General features: G+C 38.2%; 1 protein-coding gene across 4 annotated transcripts in view; it reads left to right on the forward strand.

The window, feature by feature from the left end:
* The window catches only part of LHFPL2 (LHFPL tetraspan subfamily member 2), a 119,589-nt gene that overhangs the window by 39,185 nt on the left and 57,980 nt on the right, over positions 1-22,424 (forward strand). For all 4 annotated transcript variants that reach the window (XM_063180491.1, XM_063180495.1, XM_063180490.1 and 1 more), the window contains exon 2: positions 21,405-21,457. The gene's annotated coding sequence lies outside the window, so the exon portion shown is untranslated. The remainder of the gene's footprint in view (positions 1-21,404; positions 21,458-22,424) is intronic.

Below are 22,424 nucleotides of genomic sequence, written 5' to 3' on the forward strand. Positions count from 1 at the left end.
AACTAAAAAAAATTCTCTAGAAAATGTATGCTTTAGCTAAGCTCTTTGTTTTCTGAACATACATTAGGACAGAGATTAAAACTATGTAATGAAAGTAAAAAGAGCGTCACTTATGCTCCCTCTCTTTATTGTAATCTCGAAATTACTAAGCCGTTGAATACATTTAAGTAACGGTTTAAAATTGATCACAACTATTTGTATAGCACTGGGGAATTTGTCTATGCGCAATCTAAAGATTATGTTAGAAAACTCTTATGCTTTTATAAGCTCTTTGTATCTTTGCAACTATTTTTACGTCCCTTTTCTGTATATTGATTCTGTGAGGGGACTTGGGTGGAGGAGCTGGCCTATATGACTTGCTGAATCCAGTGGCTCCGGATGGGCAGAGCGAAGGGAATCACGCACTGGATAAAATCAGTTTCCTTTGCTGCTGTTTGGAGGTATAAAATTTCCAGAAATTTTAGTTTCCACAGGAAAGGGAACAAAGATAAAAGCCATTGATACAGTCCTTTAAAAACGGTGGTGGAGTGGGTCATGGAGGGTGGGTTGCTAGAGTGGAGAGAGAGAGAGAGAACAGCTGTTGAAAGGAGCAGAGTTATTGTAGCTGAGGGGCCAAACACAACTGAAGGAGGCTGATTGCAAGCAGAGTGAAAACTTCTAAAAGGCAAGTAGTACATGCATGTGAGGCATCTTGGCTGTACATTAATTTCTTGATCTGGTCACCAGATACATTCAGGTCTGGGAGAACTGCAAGCAACATGTGTATAGTCTAAAATATTAATGTGAAAATCAAATGTATTTCTATTCTTTTTAAAGTAAATTTTTAAAATTTAGATCTCTTCCTTGCCTCATAGAACAGAGATATTAAAATGCTGGAGGAAAATGCATAGGTATGTTTCAGCCTCTGCATCTCCTTGAGGAGTAAATGGTCCATGACAAGGATGTTGAGGGGAAGAAACCTTTTCCACATGATCTCACACTTTACTGGCTTGGAAGTGAAGCCAGCACTGTAACCCTTTCCTGAAAAAAAATTTCTGCATTATTGTTTTGCAAAGGAAAAGAAAAAAATAGCATTACTTAAGTATTAAGAAGCTGTTCTGCTCCCCATGTATGTGGTCAAGAGATCATTAGGGGACTTGGCTGTGGAGGTGTGTTTCTGTCCTTGCTTCGAGGTGGTTCAGATTGTCCCACCTCTCCTGGCCAGAGGGGCTGGAACTGCCTTGGTCATTAGCATGTGGCCACCCTGTCTGGGGCTACTGAAGCTGTGCCAGTGCCCGGCTGGGAGCTGGGCTCCCTTGGCGTGGTGGGGAAAGGGATGTTGGCCCTGATGGTGTTGCTAGCACTGGAGGAGAACAGAGTGGTCATCTCATCTCTCTTGCAGACACAGTTCTTATGGCCTTAGACATTGAACAGTGGCAGACCTCTCCGTGGATCTCATTTTGATCTAAACATTTGCTTTTTGCATTTGTACTGGGGGGATGTGAGTAAGGAAATTGCTGCAAGCTGACCTAGTATCACAAATTTAACCTGGTATGTGTGTCCATGGAAGGATATCCATTAGCTTACTGTTATTAAACCAGTTTTACTTTGCTAGCCTAGTTTCTCAGGGCAAAGTATACTTTTGAAATCACTGTGGCAGCTGGTTGTGATTGGTTTTGGTGGCTGCAGCATAGTTTGTGTCTGAATATAGGAAGAAAGAAAATGAAAATAATTGGGTGTGAAGTTAAACTGCATAACATATAAAATGAACTATATGCACATCAGAACATCTCAGCTAGGTGCATTTTCATGGTGTCAGGTATGTGAGTAGAGTTGCTGTCACTCACCTGGCTGAGAGTCTCACCTTGCCTGGCAGACAGAAATCCTTAACATTTTTTTCTTTTTTTTTTTTTTTGTGTAATACAAAGAAATAGCAAAAATACATTTATTGGAAAAACTCTTCCTTAAAATTCAAGCAGGAAACAAGTGGAAATCCCATTGACATTGTGTTGAACCAGGAAACTTCTCTTAATTTACAGATATTGTTTTGACTGAATAGAGGAATTTATTTGTTTTGTAAAAGGCAGTAGAAATAGCTAATTTAAAAACTGTTTGGGACAATGTAAGCATATCATTTATCCAAAACACTTCAATGAAGGAAGTGTGTCCTTCCTGCTTTCCTAGGAATTAATGTTTTACTTTAAGTAGTAGTAATTTACACAACCTATGTATACAATAAGCAATATAAACTGTAAAGGACTAAAGGGGTTTATTTGTTCTTCCTCATGACGAGTGTCTTTCGTCTCTTTACTGCACACAGCCTCAGTACTAAAGAGCTGTTTTCTTATATATGAAAAAACACTAGTAGTAATTTCATGTTTTCTTATTCTCAGAACTTCAAGTATCAGCGCTTTCGATTTATTACTTATGTTAATTGTGGCTTAAAAGTCATACATGACTGCTGCATAAATATGTCACAGCAAGATGCCATGAAAGATTTTTTGTTCGTTTGATAGGAATATTAAAAATTTCTTTTGGCCCCATGGTTGGCCTCACAACTTTCCTGTACAAGTCTCAAAGTTGTTCCATTCTTCTGCTGGAAGTGTTAAGCATAATTATGATCTTGTGCTGAATTTTATTACAAAGACTGTTGTTTTATAATCTAGACAAAAGCATTCAATTTGTTTTATATAGATATTAATGAAATGGGCGATTAAAGAGAAGGATTTTTGCTTCTCTTTGCCTTTATAAATAATGAAACACATTCTGCCACTGTATTTTTCCTTCTCATTCTATTTTTTAAATAATTTTCTAAATGCTAAATAACCTTATGTCATTTTCACTTTAAATAATCTGTGCCACAAATTGAAAAACTTTACTCCAAAGTTAAGGTTCAAAAGAATTTTTGAACAAGGTTGTCTTTTCATACAGACAGAAGGATGGGAGTAGCCTGTAAGTCTAGGACCAGATTCCCAAAGAATTGGATGTTTTCCATAGAGGTGAAAGGAAAAATAAACAGAATTTTTGTCTATGACCAGACTGTTGGTGTAGAGATGAGTTGTTGGGCCACAGGCTCTTTAGTACTGCAGATTAGATTTTATCTGTCTGAAAGGCATTTTTGCATTTGTATGCAACGAGTTCATTGCTATTAAGAACTTCTTTAAGTCTTGTCCACATATGGTTGGATCACAGAATCACAGGTGTAAAGATCCGAATATCTTCCAGGGTCATCATCAGACAGCACCTCTCGGGCTGTCCATTGTGCTCACTCTTCTTCATCAGTTTATTGTCTTGGCAATTCAGTCCTTTGAATGCAAGTGGACATTGAACAAAACTCTGAAAATTTGTCAGTAAGCAGGGCTTTGCCTTTCAGGCTGACCGTGGTGTTGCAATATAGTCTTTGATCAAAAAAGTCACACCAGAATAGTAGTTTCACTGAATGTTAGTAATTTAATTGTTCAGTGCTAGGTAGTTAACACTATTAATTAAATTGAAGCTTTAAATTAACAAAAATTCAATAAAAATAATTTTGGCTGCAATGCTAAGATAAACCTGAAAATTATGAAAACTTATGAAAACTTATTTTAGTGAAGAACCTGCTTTTTGTAGCCTAACATTATTATTTTAAATAAATATAATTTTACGAAAGCTCCACAGAGTTTCTGATTTTGAAGATACAGAAAGAGAAGGTTTCTATTTTTCTTGTTCAGTAGTAGCAGCTACCTCTGAATTTCATTCTTGCTAGCTGATAATTGCAGGCAATAAATTTTAAGCCAAATGTGATATGCATCTTAGTATTACTCAAAGTATGAAGAAAAACCCCAAGATGACTAAAGGATAGGTGAAACTACATCCGTGTACTCTTAGGTTCTTTACTTCTGGTCCACTTTAATGGACTTTTAATATTGTGAGAAGGAATGATTGAGGAATCCGAAGTGATCAGGAAGAACATTCCCTGATTAGGCTTTTAAAATCACATACAAATATTTTTGGAGTTTGATTGTAATGTGATTGCAGAAATATTGAGTGTTATTTAGAAAGACAATGATGTTGATGATTACAGAAAATAAAGTAGCCTTTAGTTAATTAATCTTTGATTCTATTCATTAAAAAAAAAACTTGTCTCAGGAGCAGGATGCTCCTGTTGAGTCTGTGGGAAGCCATTATATTAGGCACAGAGATGTGAGAGCCAAGCATAATAGCAATGTATGCTGGCATCTCATCCAAACCTACTTGTCTTTCATTAAAAGCAGCTTAGGCTGCAAGAGTTAAAAAAAGAGATGAAGTCCTCCTTTTAGAAATACAGTCTTTCAGAAGAACATGTGTTGCAGATAAGTATGTATGTACTATATATAACCTATTGTAAGAGATGCTAATTCACATGAATATCTGAGACAAATGTTACAAATGCCTGAAATACACACCTAGAAATTAACATTATTTAGTTTCTGTGGCTCTTTTTAAAGTTCAGTTGAGTTTTATAAAGATTAAATATAATCTTTCATCAATGTGAGTATGACTAGTCTCTCTCTAAAAGCACTTTTAGCATCCAAAGTATTTTTAACAGAAATATCACAGAATGCTTCGAGTTGGAAGGGTCCTTTAAAAATCATCTATTTCCAATCCCCCTGCCATGGTCAGGGACACTTTCCACTAGACGAGGTTGCTGAAAGCACCATCCCTGAACACTTCATGGAATGGGACATTCACAACCTCTCTGGGCAGCCTGCTTCAGTGCCTCACCATTTTCACAGGAAAGAATTTCTTTCTAACATCTAATCTAAAATTCTCTTTTAGTTTAAAACCATTCCCCTTGTCCTATCACTATGTGCCTGTGTAAAAAGTCACTCTCCCTCTTTTTTATAAGCCCCTTGTAAGTGCTGAAATATTGCAGATATATCGTATTCAGAAGACAAAGAAAGGAAGATACTGTGTAATGACTGAATTTTTTAAAGTAGCGTTTCCTCTAAATGACTTGCAGTTTTGCGAGCTTGAACACTGCACCTGGGTGGAGAATCTTAAATGGCCTTACCTGGATGAACTTTGTTTCCAGAAAATAGGAAATAGTTGCAGAAACTTGGCAGTGTTTATTCTAGCATATTGGTATCCTTTCTGGGCATTCAGTGTTTGTGAAGGCTATCCTGCCTATGACTCGTAAAGACACATAGTTCCTCTTAGTGAAAACTATCTTCCTCTTACAGGCGGCTCGTACTTCCAATGTCCATCCTCAATCCTTATGCTTCAGTGGAGGCCACAAACTGGAACATCTCTCCTACAAGGAGCTGGGCCTGTTTAGTCTAGAATAGCGTAGACTGAGATGGGATCGCCTCAGTGCAAATAGATATCTTAAAGGCAGGTGCCAAGAGGATGGTGCCAGACATTTCAGTGGTGCCCAGATACTGCACAAGGACAAGTGGCAATAAACACAAGAAGTTCCACCTCAAAATGAGGAAGAACTTCTTTATATTGAGGGTGGCTGAGCAGTGAAGAGGTTGCCCACGAGGACCATGGTGTCTCCCTCTCTGGGGACATTCAAAACCCACGCATTCCTGTGTCCCATACTCTGGGTGGCCCTACTTTGGCAGGGGGCTGGACCAAGGTGATCTCCAGTGCTGCCTTCCATCTCTAACTATTTTGTGATTCTGAGATTTTTGTGAATGTATCGTTATATGTAAACCAAGACTTTTATCCTGTGATGCATTTATTTTCTGCTGTGCTTCTAGAGTAGTCTCTATAACAACCTGCTTCTTCCTTAAAAATCAAAAAATGGTATTTATGATTCCCAACTCTCTGAGATATCTTAGTGACTTTGATTCATAATTTGGAAGATGAAAACAGATTTTAGGATCTCAATGATGGGTACCCTATCAATTAAAAAGATGTTTAATATTCTTGGAGACTTAGTATTATTTAAGACTGTATAGATGACTAGCTGTTTTCTCTGATTTCTGGTGGCCAAAAAGAACCACATCTTTGAGAGCTATCATCTTCTATTTGTTTAAATAGCGGGAAGAAAACCTGCTGTAAATTTTTTATCTGTTTCAGAGAGCCTGGGATAAGGCTCTTTAATATAAGTTGATTCCATGTTTTACACATTTGGATGTTTGGCTGATGTGTTAATTGAAGACTTTTAGAGTTTCAAAGAAACTGAAGATGCCATTTTGCACAAGCAAGCAATTTTTCCATCAAAGTAGTACTCCATTCTCAAAAAAACCTAAAATTAGAATAACTAGCCTTGCTGTTGTTCAGCTTACTTATTGGTATAATAGAAGTGAAGTCGGCCTACAGGTTCCTCAGTATATATGATAGAATATTCTGTCCTTCTGTGTTGAGTACCTGTCATCTTTTGTAGATATGAAAAGAGGAATTGGTTCAGCTTTGCACATCAATGCTCCTTTGATACAAATTCTCCATTGATTTTTCTTTATTGTTATCCATACCACTGTATGTATCCATACCATACCGTTGTATTGGTATGGAGTAAAATTAAGTTCCAAACCACTGTCTTCCCTCCTATAAAGTAAAAACAAAATATTTTTTGGTTCCCATTTTATTTCATTTCCTCAATTTGCTTTTTATTGCTTTATGTTCATCCCTTACTTCACAGGAGTCATTGAATAGCTGTGATTTTTTAAGGAGGTATGAAGGGACTTGAGTAGGAATTTCTTTTCTGTCTCAGGATGTTAAAATCAATTTGGCTGCATGTTATGGTCCTCTTCCTCCCTCCCCCACTGATGGAAACATGAATGGTTTAAACTAGCCCCAAATTGCTCTATGGAAATCCTTTGCTCTTAAGTCAAAAAACTTAGTGTAAGTCTGTGAATCGTTTTATGAAAATAGTGGATCGAGTTTCAAGCATCAAGTCCCTGCTGATACATTAAATTCTTCATGGTATTGGCAGGGAGGAAGCAGGGGACCTTTCTTTAGCTAGATAAATAGGAGAAGTGTCAACTCCAGATGCCTGAGGGAGAGACTCCAGACAAGCTTTTAGTACAATTACAGAAGGACAAAGTGGGAGGGACCCATGGGACTCGTGTGTGTATTGAATTTTGTTTAGCTTTTTGGTCACAATTGGAGAAAAGTCCTATAGCAGTCTTTAAAGTAGGTGTGCTTGTAGCCGTTTGGGTATAAATATGGGGATGTGGTGCTTTTTGGGTTTTTTTGTTTTTTTTTTTTACATATGCATGTATATCTTATATTTATGCAGTAGTATTTTAGGAAATTACGTTGGCAGAGGGTACTCAAACTAAAAAAATATAAGTACCTCTCTTTCAGTGCCCACAGCACATGGAAGAATGAAGACCCTTCCTTGGGACATTTCCCAACAGCTGAAGTGGACTTGCATGGGACTGGTGCCTAACTCATCAGCATGGATACTTAGCTTTGGTGCTGTTCTGACATCAGCAGGATTGTATGTGTTGCAGGGAATTTCATTTTTTCACCTGCTACTCTCTGCAGACAGTTAATAACTTGTCTGATCTTCACTTGCCTCAGAAAGCCTTCAGTGATTTCTTTACATAAACACATTTATAATCATAGAATGAAACTCAGAGTCATTATTGTTTGCAGTTTGTTGATGGACATGGCATTTGTATCTGCAAAACCTGCCTACTTTTTCTGTATAACTAAGGATATTTGTTGTATTTTAGTCTTTAGTGAAGCCACATTGCCTATCCTTTTAGTGTTGTAGTGACTTTAATTCAGATTTGTTAGAAACATTTCTTTGAAAGCACAATGCTGTCTGATCACATGCTCTGCATTATAAATCTTGCCTTTCTGATACTCTCTAAGTTACATAATGAAAATGAGAATTTATAATTATAACATGCAGTGCATCCTCTTTGTGCCTTCTAATTCGTGTAATTAGTTATCATATGCATTTTAAATGGCTGTCCAAATTAAGTAGTGTCAGCAATTGTGTTTAGCAGAATACTTTTAGGACCCATCACAGTCCTTTTCTATAGAAGACAGACCTTTTTTTTCCTTACCAGAATAGCTTATTTTTACATAAATTATATGGATTCTGTTATTTGAACTCGATTTCTTCCGCACCTTTTCTTTGTTTAGATTTTAGGAAGTTTCTCTGTTTCTCATTCTTGTTCTTCATCTGCTGTGACACACTGGCCATATGGAACTACCCAAGTTTAACCTGGTTTCCACTTTCACCAGTACTGGGGAGTGTGTGTGTGTGCGTGCATACATGTGTGTGTAACAGAACTCAAAATAATGACTTTTCTTATTTTACAAATGAAATGTTAAGATTTTGTTTGGTTGTTTGCGTTGGGGTTTTTTGGGTTTGTTTTTGAGCTTCTGTTTTCATCCATATTTTTAATCATAATGATTGCATAGAAAAGTTTGAAAACACCTTTTCCAATGTGAGCTAATTCCATCTCTCAGATATGTGCCCTTTTGAAAAAACACCAAGTATTTGGAAGTTTACAGTATCATGGTAGCCCTTGGAAGTAGTATCTGGTTTCTTTGTGTGTGACTAAACTGAAATTTTGGCCCATCTCAGAGGCATTCTTATATATAACTAACTAATAGTTCACAGAATCACAGAATATTCTGAGTTGCAAGGGGACCCACAAGGATCATCAAGTCCAACTCTTCAGTGAATGGCCCATTAGGGGGTCAAACGCACAGCCTTGTCACACTGCTCTAACCAAATAAGCTAGTCTTGGCAGTTTACTTTAATCCCAGAATTAACTGGAAAATCTTTTTTAAAAACCGTGTCTTTCATCTACCTTGAGCCCTCCCTGTGAATTTTTCTCAATCAGTGTAGATAATGTAACTCTTGTGTTTGTTATATATGGAGGTCCGATGAAGGTCCAAGGTGATATCATAAGACCATAAATAAAGCAGTTAGAACTGTCTGGTCAGTAGAAGTATTAGGCCAATTGCCTAAAATACAGAGGAAATTTGGACTAATGTTTTCATAGTTTCTACTGCTCTTCTTCTTGAGGACTTACTGGAGGAAGCGCTTGTTACATTTAATGTCTATCAGTGGATCGTTTATTTTGTAATTTATTCCATCATTTCTTGAGCAAATATGGAATTAAGCATCCAGAGGAAACTGTGGCAGATTTTTTCGGTATAACTGTGTCTTGCATAGAAGAAGTGCCTTCATGAGCCTGACATTTCCCAATATGCTTTGATGCTGTCTGCACTTATTTTGGAAAGTACAGTGAAGAGTTGCTATCTAGTTTTCCTTTCTGTGCTTATCTATTTTCTAGGGATCAAAAGAAAATTCAGCCATATCACTTAAATTTGTGATAAAAGATGCTGACTGTCATAAAAAAAAGATTTGTTCAAAAGATGCTGACTGTCATACTGTTATAGCCCAGAACATTCTCTCACTACTACAGTGCTCCATGACAAAACAATGTATTTTGTGTGTTGTAGTTCTGCAGGAATTTGCCACTTCTGCATAACTTTTAAAAGTTACTGATAGGCCATAAAATTAATTTTTGCTGACTGGGTGGAATACTGGGATGTGAAATGATGATTTTTAGGAAGAAAGTCTCAATTTTGCTTTGCCTTCGTAGTTATAGATGATGACTTTTAAAGAATGTATTGATCCGAGAGCATCTTACTTTTTTATCTCACTTAGAAAAGCAACAAAAACATTCAGCAAAAAAAGCTTCTTAGACTCATGGTGTTTTGCACTTTGGGATACTATTACACATGCTTGTGATTATCTACTCTGCAAACAATTGTCAGAAAACTTCATCTGTTTTCCAAGTCCCACAGAAGAACAGATGTGGAATTAAGTTTCAAACAATGTACTGTTAATCACTTACATCTGGGCACAAAATGAACTGGAACTCAGTGGGAACTGATTGGGTGCTTTGTTAGTTGAGCATGGAGTGGAGAATTTTGCATTGTTCTCAGTGTTCATCCTCTGAACAGCCCTTTTTCAAACAGTACTAATATATGAACATGACAAGGGTGTGTTTCAGATATTTAACTCTTTCTAGAGAGCCAAAACCTTAGGGGACCATCTGAATGGAGCTGGCCTATACTGTGTGGATGAATTTGGAAGAGAGATTGTATATGTATGTTAAATGTTCATTTATTTGAGAACTCTTTTGATGCTGTAAAGAATACTGAGGAGTAGTTGCATATCATTTGTGTGCTCTCAAAAACAATAACTTAAACCAATCAGCTTTGCCTGTAAGAGATTTAAAGTCCATGTTCAATTGCTGGAAAACCATAAGAAAGCAATTATGTCAGAAAACCTCCTCATGTTGTGTTCTAAACCTTAGCATTCATTGGAAAAATCACTTAAAATCGCAGCTCATATAAATACTTCAGAAGGCTAGTTTTGGGGGAGGAAGGATCTCTGTTTGGGGATTCTGAAGCTTAGGGCTTCAACTTTACAGAGTTCTTATTACGAATCAGTGCATTAGAAGGTCACTCAGACCTAAGGAATTGTTGGATTCTTCTTCTTTTAAATACTTTTTTCCCTACTTGATAAGAAAACTCATAGAAAAAGAACTGTTGATATTTGTTCCTTGTGTGATTGCCCTCTTTGAAGTAAGTATAGGTCTAGAAAAATAGTACCTCCTCATAGGAATCTGCATTTTCTGCTGCTGCCAAATTGAATCTGTTATTAAAATGTGTAGTTTACATACATGTGATTATTTTCAGTTACTTGATCCAGTGTAGCCTGGAAATAATTTGCCTTACTGACACTTCAAAATAAAAGGGAGTGGGAGTGTGAAGAGAGAATCTAATAAATTTATCGCTTCTTAAAACTGATGAACTTGATTAAGCAGACAAGATTATGTCACATTTCAGGGTTAATGGTAGATCCTTGAAAGTTTTCAAACTCCCTTAGATGTTTAGCCTTGTATTATATTGAAAGGTTAAAAAGGCTATGAACTCAGCTGTGTATGGTTTTTGGCTTGAAAACAAAAGAGTTGCCCCCAAAGCTTTAAATAGGGCTTGAGGAGATTAGTAATGATGCATTTTACTGCCTCCCACAGAGTTCTCCACCTAACTGCGTCGTTAGCTGTTCCTTAACTCTTCACCATCAGGTTCATCATTATGTTTATTCTGGTAGTGAGCAAATGGCCAAAGCCAATTAAAATGTTAATTCCTACTAAGATAGCAAAATAGAGTGTTTTGAGAGGTGGAGAGAACAGAATGAACTTTCAGAAATGTTTGTTGTGTTCCAGAGCCATGTTATCTCTTAGCTTGACTTTTGGAGAGATCTATGAAGCTTAGACCAGAGTTTATATATTCTTTAAACAAATCTTTCATATGGATTTCCTAGGGCTGTTTTGCTTGTTCTTTGTGAACTGACCAATTTCTTGCTTTTCTTTGTTTTTGGGGAGGTCTGCTTGACCTTAAATTTTCATGTTTTCTTTCAAAATAACTTTCTATCATTGATATTGTTTTGTTTATATGCTTTGCAGAAGAAAAAAAAGATATAATAACATTCAAAATAAACATCTTTATACCCCCATATCTTGTTTTTTAGCCTCAGTCTAGAGTGAAATATGTGGCTAAGTATTTCATGTTCTTTAAACATGACTTAGTGGATGTTGTCGATGTAGACATTGTGTACATTATCAAGACTTAATAAAAAGTAGAAAAGTAGTTGTCTTCTGCCTTAAATAGTCAAAAGCCTGGGATACAGATAAAAGGTCTACATGGTGCTAGTAAAACTCAAATGAGAAACAGGATTTTTGATGAGTAATATTTTGAGAATATTTTAAATGGGTTTAGATTGCATGTCTTGGTTTTGACAGAGGGATTTGAGACAGCTTCAGGCTCTTTAGTATGTTTTTGCTGAGAGGTGTGTGGGAGGTATGATAATAGACCTCAAAAAAAGATCTTTGCATGAGCGGGCCTTTAGCAAGGAAGTTTGTTCACTTATTATGCTTGTACTGTTCCCCATATTATGTTTTGTTAATTCGTTAATTTTGTTAATTTTGTGAATTTGTTTCATCATATCATCAGCCTCTGACATAGAACTAGAGAGTTCTCTTATCTCTGCTCTTTTTCCGGCTGTCAAAATCTTGCTCTTTCAGATGGTCAAGAGCTTATATCTCTGATTTACTCAGAAATGGATCTTAAATAATAATTTTTAAATTATTTAAGGGAGTTTGAATAATATTTATAAGTTCTTACAAAATGCATACTGTGACAGTCTTTGAAGCGGATGTTACTGACTACAGCAAAAACTAAACCTAGATTTTCTGTTTGTATTGCCAGAACATTTCTAAAAATATTGTTTCTCTAGTAGTGTTTTAAGTAAATTTGCTTCAGAAAAGGCTTAAGATGAAAAAAATTGAAAAGGCATAAAAAAAAATCACTGTGGTATACAAAACCACAGTTAATGTATTTTTTAGTTGCTCTTCAATTCCCACCATCCCCAGGGCTAGTTAATTCTTCCATTGCAGATTAAATATGCCCTTTAACACTTAGCAGGCAGTGGCTTGCTTATTTCCTCTTTTCGGGTTAGCATCAGAGGAGTGGGTTTGTAAGGTCCAGGTGGCAAAGTATGCTGGATGGAAATGGCTCAGGGCTTTCAGAGGTCTGCAGAAAATGCAGAGTGTCCTCCAGAGCTGGAAAACTGGGCAGATAGTCCTTGAGTAAGGATTTTCATTTCTATAATATGGTTTTACTGAAATGCTCAACAAAGGCATGTGTAATGTTGTTCAGAGTCTCATCTTCATTTAGTTTTACTTACACTTGGTTTGGGTTTTGGATTTTGGGTTTTGTTTTTTTACAAGACTGAAGAAGGGTTCTGGGACATCTGCTGTAGCAGATGTGACTACAGTTTAATGTGTGATTAATGTGTAATATTTTTAGCTTTGAATTAAGGTCTTGAGTGCATGATAGGTGTGTTAGGTGGATAATGACCAGATAAACTATGAATGGCCTAAGATCAAGATTTTGTCACTTAACAAAATCATTGCATGAATCACTGAAGTCTTTCAGGTTTAAAAAGCAGTTTTTCAATAGAAGAAGGTCACAGGTTATACCTCTGGGTGCTTTGGTTTGATAAACTACTGTTTGTGTATATATTTTTGTTCCTTCAATGTAGATGAAAACCGCAAAGAAGGCATGGAAGTTAGTTCGATGTAGAACATATGCATAAACAATTTTGTTTTCCTGACACCATTGAGAAGTTTGAATTTGTCTTTTGAGAACTCTTAACAGCTTGTGTCTCAGTAAGTTGGGCCCTAATTCTGTGTTTGGTTGCTTTGTTAGATATTGTGTCCCAAATGTAAGGAAAGCTCAAGTGTTAAAGCAGGTCTGTTTTTATTTGGAGGGAGAGAAGGATGGTGCCTTAAGCCTTTTTTTTTTTTTTTTTAGGATGAAACCACAAAATAAATGGGTTCCTAATTCAGTCATAATGCAGCTTTACTGGAAAATGCAGGAATGTTATCAGGCAATTTGGCCCATCTAATAATTGTTTCATTGATTTGTAATAGTCACATCACTGTGATGATACTCTGACTGTATTTGGCTGGAGCAGGAGGTGTGATGTTGAAAACCAACGAAAACCGTGCAGCTGTTGCTTTAAAGAGCATGTGTGGTACAGAATAAATAAAAGAATTTGTTAATTGCTTATGAGGTAATGAAACTCTGCAGTTGCCACCTCTAGACCTTCAGGAAAAGATAACTAACTTGTCTCCCTTGGTGACATTCTCTTTCACTTCTGCCAGACGACAGCTTTGTTTGTAAATTTAGGATTTTGCAGGCCAGTGTGTGGTAATCTGGGAGCAGTAATTCAAATGCTAATAAATACTCCTCAAAAGTTGTTACTTATTAAGCCAGCTGACATTTAGGAAGAATGGCTTGAGCTTGCCAAGTGATTTTAGCTCACTGCTAAGGAGCATGCCACTGGTTAGAGCATTTGATTAGCAACCGCATGTCAGGGCTCCAGGGCACTCTTGTGACTCAGCCTCCCCTGGGGCCTGCCTGTGCTCTTGCCTGGGGACCCAGAAGTGTGTTTCAGCCCAGCCTGGTGCCCTCGGTCCGTGTTAGAGCTGTGTTGCCAGTGTTCCTGTTCCAGCCCCCGCTGCTGTGGTGTTGGCCTGGAGCCTGCCTGTGACTGATGGTCGCTGGGCTGCCCATGGGACCTGTTCCTCTCATCGTTTGCATGCAGGCAACAGGCAGTGCTGGCCTCAGGGTGAAGCTGCTTTCTGAATCACTTCTTGTCTGGTTCTTCTCTGTGGTGGCCACCTAGAGCAGCTCTGTGACCAAAACGGAGCCAAAGAACAGTTTTAGTGACTGTAGATGTACTTAGTAGAGCTAGTGCTGCAAAGCTTAGGTTGCCTCGAGTGGGTAGAGGGTTATACCGAGGAAGATCGAAGCGCTGGCTGTGGTGTAACTCATGGGGCAGCTGTGGAAGGGGGACTTGCCATTTTGCTTTGTAGTCCCTGTGATTCAGAGATGTGACTCAAGAAGCATGTTGTAAAGTGGACTTGTTAAGTGCTTTTACACTGCCTTTAAAATAAACAGTTTATGTCCTTTTATCCTCATGGATAATGCTAAAGATGAGAACTCCCACTGACTTCAGTGAATGTGGGATCAAGCTCATGGCTGATGTTCTATATTACAAATTTCAAATAAAGATTTATGCTTAGCTGAAACAAACTTTAGAAACCAAAACAAATTTTACATAATAACTTTACTAAAGCCGAATTTGCATATTTTTGCTTTGGTTGGTAATGACTGGCTTGTTTAAGAAATGTGATTTGATTCATTTACCACTCAGTGTTATTGTATTAGGTAAAAGGCTAAGAGGGATCTTTCATCTGCAGTGCAGGTCTCTTAATGCTTCTGTATTTATTCTGCTTGGTATTGTGAGAATTGCTAGGATTATAAAAAATGTATTATTTGGTTTAAACATTTTAATGATGTATAAAATTATGCTATGCTGCTTTCTTGGTAAAGGTGGTGCACTGGGAAAACTGGCATTAAGAACAGGGATCAGTGTATTATAAGTACATCTGGCTTTTATTAAGTGTAAACTTCAAGACAGGTGCATTAGGGGAAAATATTTTTGTAGTATGAAATAGGATTTTTTCTTCTGTTCTCTTTGAAACAGCTTGTAAATTAGACTGCTCTCTATGACTCATTTAAATTTGCTTTAAATTACATACAGATAGATACATAGCATGATCTAGATTGAACAAATTAGGAAGATTATAGAAAAAGGAAAACTGGATTTTTTTTCTTTTGTATGTTTGTGTGAAAGAGAAAATAATGAGCCTGAGAAGAAATGTTAAAAAATCTATTATATATCTTTAGCTTTTATCCTCCTGTGGTGTTTAGCATTCTCATTAATTTAGAGGGCACTATTACTTGAGGGGTTTTTTTTAACCTACTATCAGAGTATCCCTAAAGAGCATACTTTGTCCTTCTTGTTTTGCTGTTATTTCTGAAGGTAGCCTTATTGACGCCTATGAAATGCTACTTGTTTTTTTTTTAATTTCATTTTATGTTGTTCTGCATTGATAGCAAAAGACAAAGAACCCATTGAATGCATTATTTCTATTCATAGTGACATAATTGGTCATACAAACCTTCTTGAAGTAAGCAAATATTTCTTTGATTTCAGTACTTGCCATTATATAATACATGGAAGTATCACACAGTAGTATATCTGAAGAAAAAGCTACTTGAAAAGGATGTTTTAAGATACAGCAGATATATCTGTATTCTTTTTTTATTGTATTTGTGCTGGGTAGTCTAAGTATACCCACTTCCTACTGTGTACAAAGACAGGGTATGTGACATGGGAATGTTATCAAACCCATTGTGTTCTCTTAGCAGTATCCAGTCTATTTGATTCTCCTGTTGGCTATAAATAAGAGAACTTTAAATCAATGGCTCAGCTTGTTACAGAGACTGTTTCTCTCTTAGTTACACTAAGACATTTATCTGTTGCAAATGAGAAAGGAGCTAAAAGTTAAGAATGTGGTGTTTCCACCTTTTTTGGAGGGGTGGAGATAATGCAATCAAACTTACATCTAGATGAGTAGAAAGGAAGAAACAGATTTTATGTGGTTTTGCCAGCTGTTCTAGAAATCTGTCTGAGCTATTGCAAAATCTGTAAGACCTCCTGAGAGAAAGAATGAAAGCATACATGTGTTTTTCTCATTTTGATTTGTTTGGGAGGATTAGGCCTTTTGCAGCATAAGGGAAGAGTCTGTGTGGTGATGGGGTAGTGGAAGGTGTGTGGAATTTCTTCTTGTTTGCTTTGTCACAAAAGTGGTGACAAAAAGGAGACTCTTAAGATATTATACTTACTTTCCTTTTTTTTCAAAGTTTTAGTATTTTTTGAGTTTTTGTGTGCATGTGAGAAAGAACACTGCTGTGCCGTTGGCAGATGAATGGCTCTGTGAAAGAGAGGCTTTTCTACAGCTTCCTCTGTGGGCTGATCCTGTCTTACCCTGACTGTACTATTTTTTAGGGAGCTCAGACTCCAAGCAAGGATTTTTTCCTTATAAGCAGCGCCTGATGGATTATTCAGACAATTAGGTGTGTTTACGTGTACTTAAAATTGATCCTGTGTTTTTTGGTACTTGAGTTTAAGTAAAACAATTTGGCACTTTTTGTTCCTGAAAATAGTCTCTGCCTCTGCTAATGCTGCTATGTTTTCATTGCTGTGCTAACTGTTTTTGAGATAGAAAAGCTGAAGAAATCACAGCTGCTTGGTCCAGTCAGTTGGTGTTTTTTGATGCTATTTCTTTTTTTTCCCGTAGGAATATTCTATGTGCCAGGAATTCAGAGGCCATTTTAAGCTATGTTTGACTTTGCAGAGCTTCTAGTACACTTTCCTTTGTCCTCAGAAGCACACTTTGTTGGAAGTTCTGCACCAGCTTTTCTATTGTTAAACCATCTTCACCAGGGCCAGATTATCTCCCTTTGTAAGAGTGAACTGACTTTCTGACTCACTTTGTTTGTTTATGTAAGGGGAGGTTCTTCATATATATTGTCCTGATGAATGTAAAATAGTGCAGGATTTGCTATTACCATGGGAAATTCTGTATTTCAATATTGCTGAATCAACCTAATCTTACTTTTGTCACCTTAATTTATTGCCTTTTGTTAGTGGGGATTCAAAACTGTTCAAGATGTATATTCCTGAAAGTGTTGGCTGAAGGTGAATAATAGCTTATTAGTGGAATCTTAGCCTGTAGACATATCCAGGATGGTTTTGGCCTTCCTTGTCGCCAAGGCAAACTGTTGGCTTGTGTTTAGACCACTTTCTGCCTGGACCCCAGCTCTGTTTCAGGAAGTGTGCCCTGCGTGGCCAGTGCCCAATGTCTCCAAGGGATTTGTCCATCTCAGGTACAAGAATTTGTGTTTGTCCTTACTTAATTCCATGAAATAGGATGGCAGAAGTTTATAGGTACATTTTTGGAATGACCAGGCTATGTTGGTCAGGTTTTTATTGCAGTGGTTTAGGATCTTTTGGAGTTCTTCCTAAGTCATACTTGATTTTAAAGTGTTATTATAAATTGCCACAGAATATACAAATAATCCTAAATGTATTTTCAGATTTTGATAGGTATACTTCATTAGTAGAATAGAGGAACAGAAAAATATGTGATTTTTTTATGTGTTTAGTTTATGTGTCACTGCTTCATAGAATCATAAGTTCACAGGATGGTAGTTTGGGTTGGAAGGGATCTCAAAGGTTTTCTGCTTCCAGCCCCCTGTTGTGGGCAGGGACATCCTCTACTGGGCCAGGTTTCTCAAAGCCCTATCTAATGTGGCTTTGGAAATTTCAGGATTGAGGCATCCACAACTTCTCCAGGCAGCCTGTGTCAATCCCTCAGTGAATTTCTTTCTTACATCTAATCTAAGCCTGTCCTCTTTCAGTCTAAAGCCTCTCCCCCTGTTCTATCACTACATGGTAAAAAGGCACTCTCTCACTTTCTTTTAGACCCTCTTCAGGTACTGGAAGTCTGCTAGAAGGTCACAGAATGATGAAATGGATTTTGTTGGAAGGGGCCAACCACAGTGGATCCTGTGTTCCAATCTCCCTGCACAAGCAGGAATGTCCTGGAGGACATGGCACAGGATTGTGTCCAGGCAGTTCTTAAATTATGTCCAATGAGGGAGACTCCACAGCCTCTCTGGGCAATCTGTTCCAGTGCTCAGTCAGCCACAGAGTAAAAAAGTTCTTCCTCATGTTCAGTTGGAATTTCCTGTGCATCAGTGTCTGGCCATTGCCTCTTGTTCTACTACTCAGCGCCTCTGAGAACAGCCAGGTCCATTGTCTGGATACCTCTCTTCAGATCCTGATAGATATTCATGAGGTCCCCTCTCACTTGTCTCTTCTCGAGGCTGAGCAAGCCCAGCTGCCTCAGCCTGTCCAGCACTCAGAGGTATTGGACACTGCCCAGATTGGTATCATCAGTGAATTTGCTGATCAGGCATCTTCCCCTTCATCCAACTCACGGATGAAGTTAAACAGTACAGCATTGAACCTGGAGGGACACTACTAGGGACAGGCCTCCAACTCGACCCACTGATTGTGACACTGGTTGTAACCTTCTGGGATCTGTTGTTCAGCCAGTCCTTGCTCCACCTCACGGTCCACTCATCCAGCCCACATCCCTGAGTTTGTGTAAGGAAATCTACTGAAGTCAAAGTAGACAATATCCATTGTTCTCCCTTCATCCCTCCAGGTGCTGGTTTCATTAAAGATGGCAATCAGGTTGGTCAAGGAGGATTTAATTGAGTGAATCCTTGCTGACTATTCCTGATCACCCATGTGGATAGCCTTTCTGAATGAGATGCTCCCATCACCTTTCCGGGGATCAAGGTGAGGCTGACAGGCTGGTAGTTTCCAGGGTCCTCCTTCTTTCCCTTGTTGAACACTAGGTTGACATTCACTTTCTTCCATTGTGAGCAGCCTTGCAGTCATGTCTGCAGCACTTGTAGATGAATCCCATCAGGACATACGGACTTGTGGATGTCAAGTTTACCTATGTGGTCTCTACCCCTATCTTCCTGGACCAAGGGAAAGTCTTCACTCCAGAATTGCCTTACCCATGTCTCCTGGGTCAGAGAACCCTGAGGGCTGGTCTTGTCAGTGAAGAATGAAGCAAAGAAGACATTTAGTGAAATGTCATCTTCTGGCTTCTCTTCATTCTCTGTTACTAAGGTCCCTCCCTCCATTTAGCAACAGGACCACAAAATTCTAATTTTTCTTTGTTATTGATATATTTGAAGAAGTCCCTCTTGTTTGTCTTTGACATCAATGGCCAGATTTAATTCTAGGTAGGCCTTGGCTTTCCTTGTGTCATTTCTACTTAGTTTTAACAGCCTCCCTTTATATTCATTACAAATGGCCAGATCCTGCTTCCATCTCCTGTGTATTTCCTGCTTATTCTTGATTAATGACAGGAGTTCCTTGTTTATTTGTGCAGGTCCCTAGCCCCATTTGCCCAATTTCTTGCTTATTAGGATGCATCATTCTTGAGCTTGATGAGGTTTGCACAGGCCCCCCTCTCAAGCCTGTCATGTTCTGTCTGGATGTCATTCCTTCCCTCTAGTGTCTTGACCACGTACAGCCCGGTGACATCACCAAGCTTGCTGAGGGTGTGCTCAGTTGCACTGTCCATGTCCCTGACAAAGATGTTAGGCTTTAGTGGTTCCAAAACCAACATCTGAGGAACACCAGCCCTGGTTTCCACTTGGACCTGAGTTTTGACTGAAACTCTTTGACTGCAACCATCCGGCCTATTCTTAATCCACTGTGTGGTCCATCTGTCAAATACATGTCTTTCCAGTCTAGAGACAAGGACCATGTCAGATGTTTTTCACAAGTCCAAGTATATGAAATGAGTGGTTCTTTCCTCATCTACAACAGTGTAATCCCATCATAGAAGGCCAGATTCATCAGGCATGATTTGCCGTTTGTGAAGCCTGGCTGTCACCAGTCACCTCCTTATTTTCCATGTGCCTTAGCATAGTTTCCAGGAAGATCTTCTCCATTGTCTTGGTGGGCACAGAGGTGAGAATGACTGGCCTGTAGTCTTATTCTTCTACCCCCTTTTTTTTTAATTGGAGGTTACAATTCCCTTTTTTCAGTCAATGGGAACTTCACCAGACTGCCACAACTTCTCAAATGCGGTGGATAGTGTCCTGTTTACTCAGAATGTATCTCATCAGGTCCCGTGGACTTCTGCACCATTAGGTTCCATGGACACGTGCACCTTCAGTTCCTGAGGATGGTTGCAAACCTGATCTTGTCCTACAGTGTGTGGTTTCTCTCTCAGCCTTTCCTCAGAAGAAAAATACTCCAGTCCCCTAACCATAACCCTGCAGTCTACAACTTCCTCACAAGCTGAAATGGATAAGTGTTGTTATCTTTGCTGAGCAGTGGTATGACATGGGAAACCAGCATGAAGCTGTATTTCCTGAATATCAGAAAAAAGTTCTTCACTCTGAGGGTGGCTGGACACTGGAACAAGCTCCCCAGAGACGTGGTCACAGCACCAAGCCTGACAGAGTTCAGGAAGTGTTTGAACAGTTCTCTCAGTCATGTGGAGTGATTTGGGGGATTATCCTGCACAGAGCCAGGAGCTGGACACTACTTGTGGGTTCCATCCAACTCACGATATTCTATGATCCTATGATAATCTTTGTAGTCCTTCACTGCACCCTTTCCAGTAGTTCCTTGTCTTTCTTAGCCTTCTGCAATTCAAGCAGCATAGCTGGAGCACTTGCCAGTGAAAACTGAGGCAAAAAAATTACAGGGTACCTCAGCTTTCTTCACGTCTTGGGTAACCACATCTCCTGTTTCCTTGCAGAGAGGGACCACATTTTCCCATCTTGCTTTTATCACAAACATACCTGTTGAAGAAGCTTTTCTTGTTGTCCTTCATGTCTCTGGAGAGGTTTAATTCTATCAGGGCTTTAGCTTTCCTAGCCTTATCCCTGGCTTCTCAGACATTCTCTCTACATTCCTCCCAGGCTACCTGTCCTTGCTTCTGCCCTTTGGTTTATGTCTGTCTGCAAGCTCCTTGTTCATCCATGCAGGCCTGGCATTTCTGCCTGACTTCCTTCTTGTTGGGACGCATGGTCCCTGAGCTTGGAGGAGGTGATTCTTGGATATTAGTGAGTTTTCTTGGTCTTGTTCCCAGCCAGGGCTTTGTCCCATGGATACTTCTTCAGACTGATCCCTGAAGAGTCTGAAGTCTACCCTCCTGAAGTCGAGGGTTTGTGCTTTTTCTTGGTGCCTTCGTGTCTGGAGTGATGTCTAGAGTAGCTGCGTTTCTAGCCAAGCAAAAGTGGCCTTGTAGTGAAACATTACTCATGTGCACATAATCTCTTACAAGAACAGTTTTTCCCATTCCAGCCGCCAATACTAATCATGAATATTGTTTTGATGTTTTTGTCTTTGTATGTTTCTTATGTTTTATATAATTTTTTTTCTGTAGGTATTGCCAGGTGTCTGAAGTGGTTGACTAAGACCTAAGGATTTGGAGCAGTGGTGAGTCAATGAAATTCTGATCATATTTTCTGTGTTTTCACATGCTGAAGTTTTACTGTTGCAAAGGAAGGATGAAAGTTGTTCAGTAGTTTATACCTTCTGAATATTTTCTGCTGAGCAGCAAGTTCCTGTCCAGAGCATTTAAGCAGAAATTTTAAGAAGGAGAGGAGGAGATGGTTTCATTGGCTGCTCTTGATAAATGAAGCCTCTCCTCATATCTCCCTGACTTTGAAAAAACTTTAAAGTAACAGTTCTACCTGTACTTTTTGAAATGGTAGCTTCAAAAATTATATGTTGAAATATATTAATATGATAATTTTTGAAGGTAACTTAAAAAATTATCGTATTAAAATAATGATGCCTGAACTGGCTTTTCAGAATAATGTAAATTTATATGTTTAGCAATTATAAAATGAGATATCATTCTAGAATAGATCATTATAGAATATCACTCTAGAAACCTGAAGTAAGTTAATAAATTACTTATCGAATTCAACTTACAAGACAAATTTTTTTTTCTTTAAACTGCAGTCTTTGTTTGTAGTTTTTAACTCCACCTCTGCAAACTGTGGTATCCTTTGTAAAGTTAAATTATTTTCCCAATCCCTTATGCTTATTGCTGATTCTTTGCATTGTGTGTGCCAAATATGTATCATTTTGACTAGAGAAGAATGCAAGAAGGATCTAAGAAAGAATTTTAAAAATTTAAAATACTTTAAAAAGTGAGTTTTGTAATCTTTTCATAAATATATTATTTGCCCTTCCTTGTCTGTAGGTGTAGGCTGTCAAAGAGAGCCTTATAAACATGCAGATAAAATCAGTGTTACTTGTGCTTAATAATTATATAATAGAAGAGAATCATAGAATCATTAAGATTGGAAAAGACCTCCAGGATCATTGAGTCCAACCTTCGACCAAACACCACCATATCAGCTAAGGACATGAAGCACCACATGCAGTTGTTTCA

This window comes from Melospiza melodia, chromosome Z, assembly GCF_035770615.1.
Source record: "Melospiza melodia melodia isolate bMelMel2 chromosome Z, bMelMel2.pri, whole genome shotgun sequence".
Classification (NCBI taxonomy): Eukaryota; Metazoa; Chordata; class Aves; order Passeriformes; family Passerellidae; genus Melospiza; species Melospiza melodia.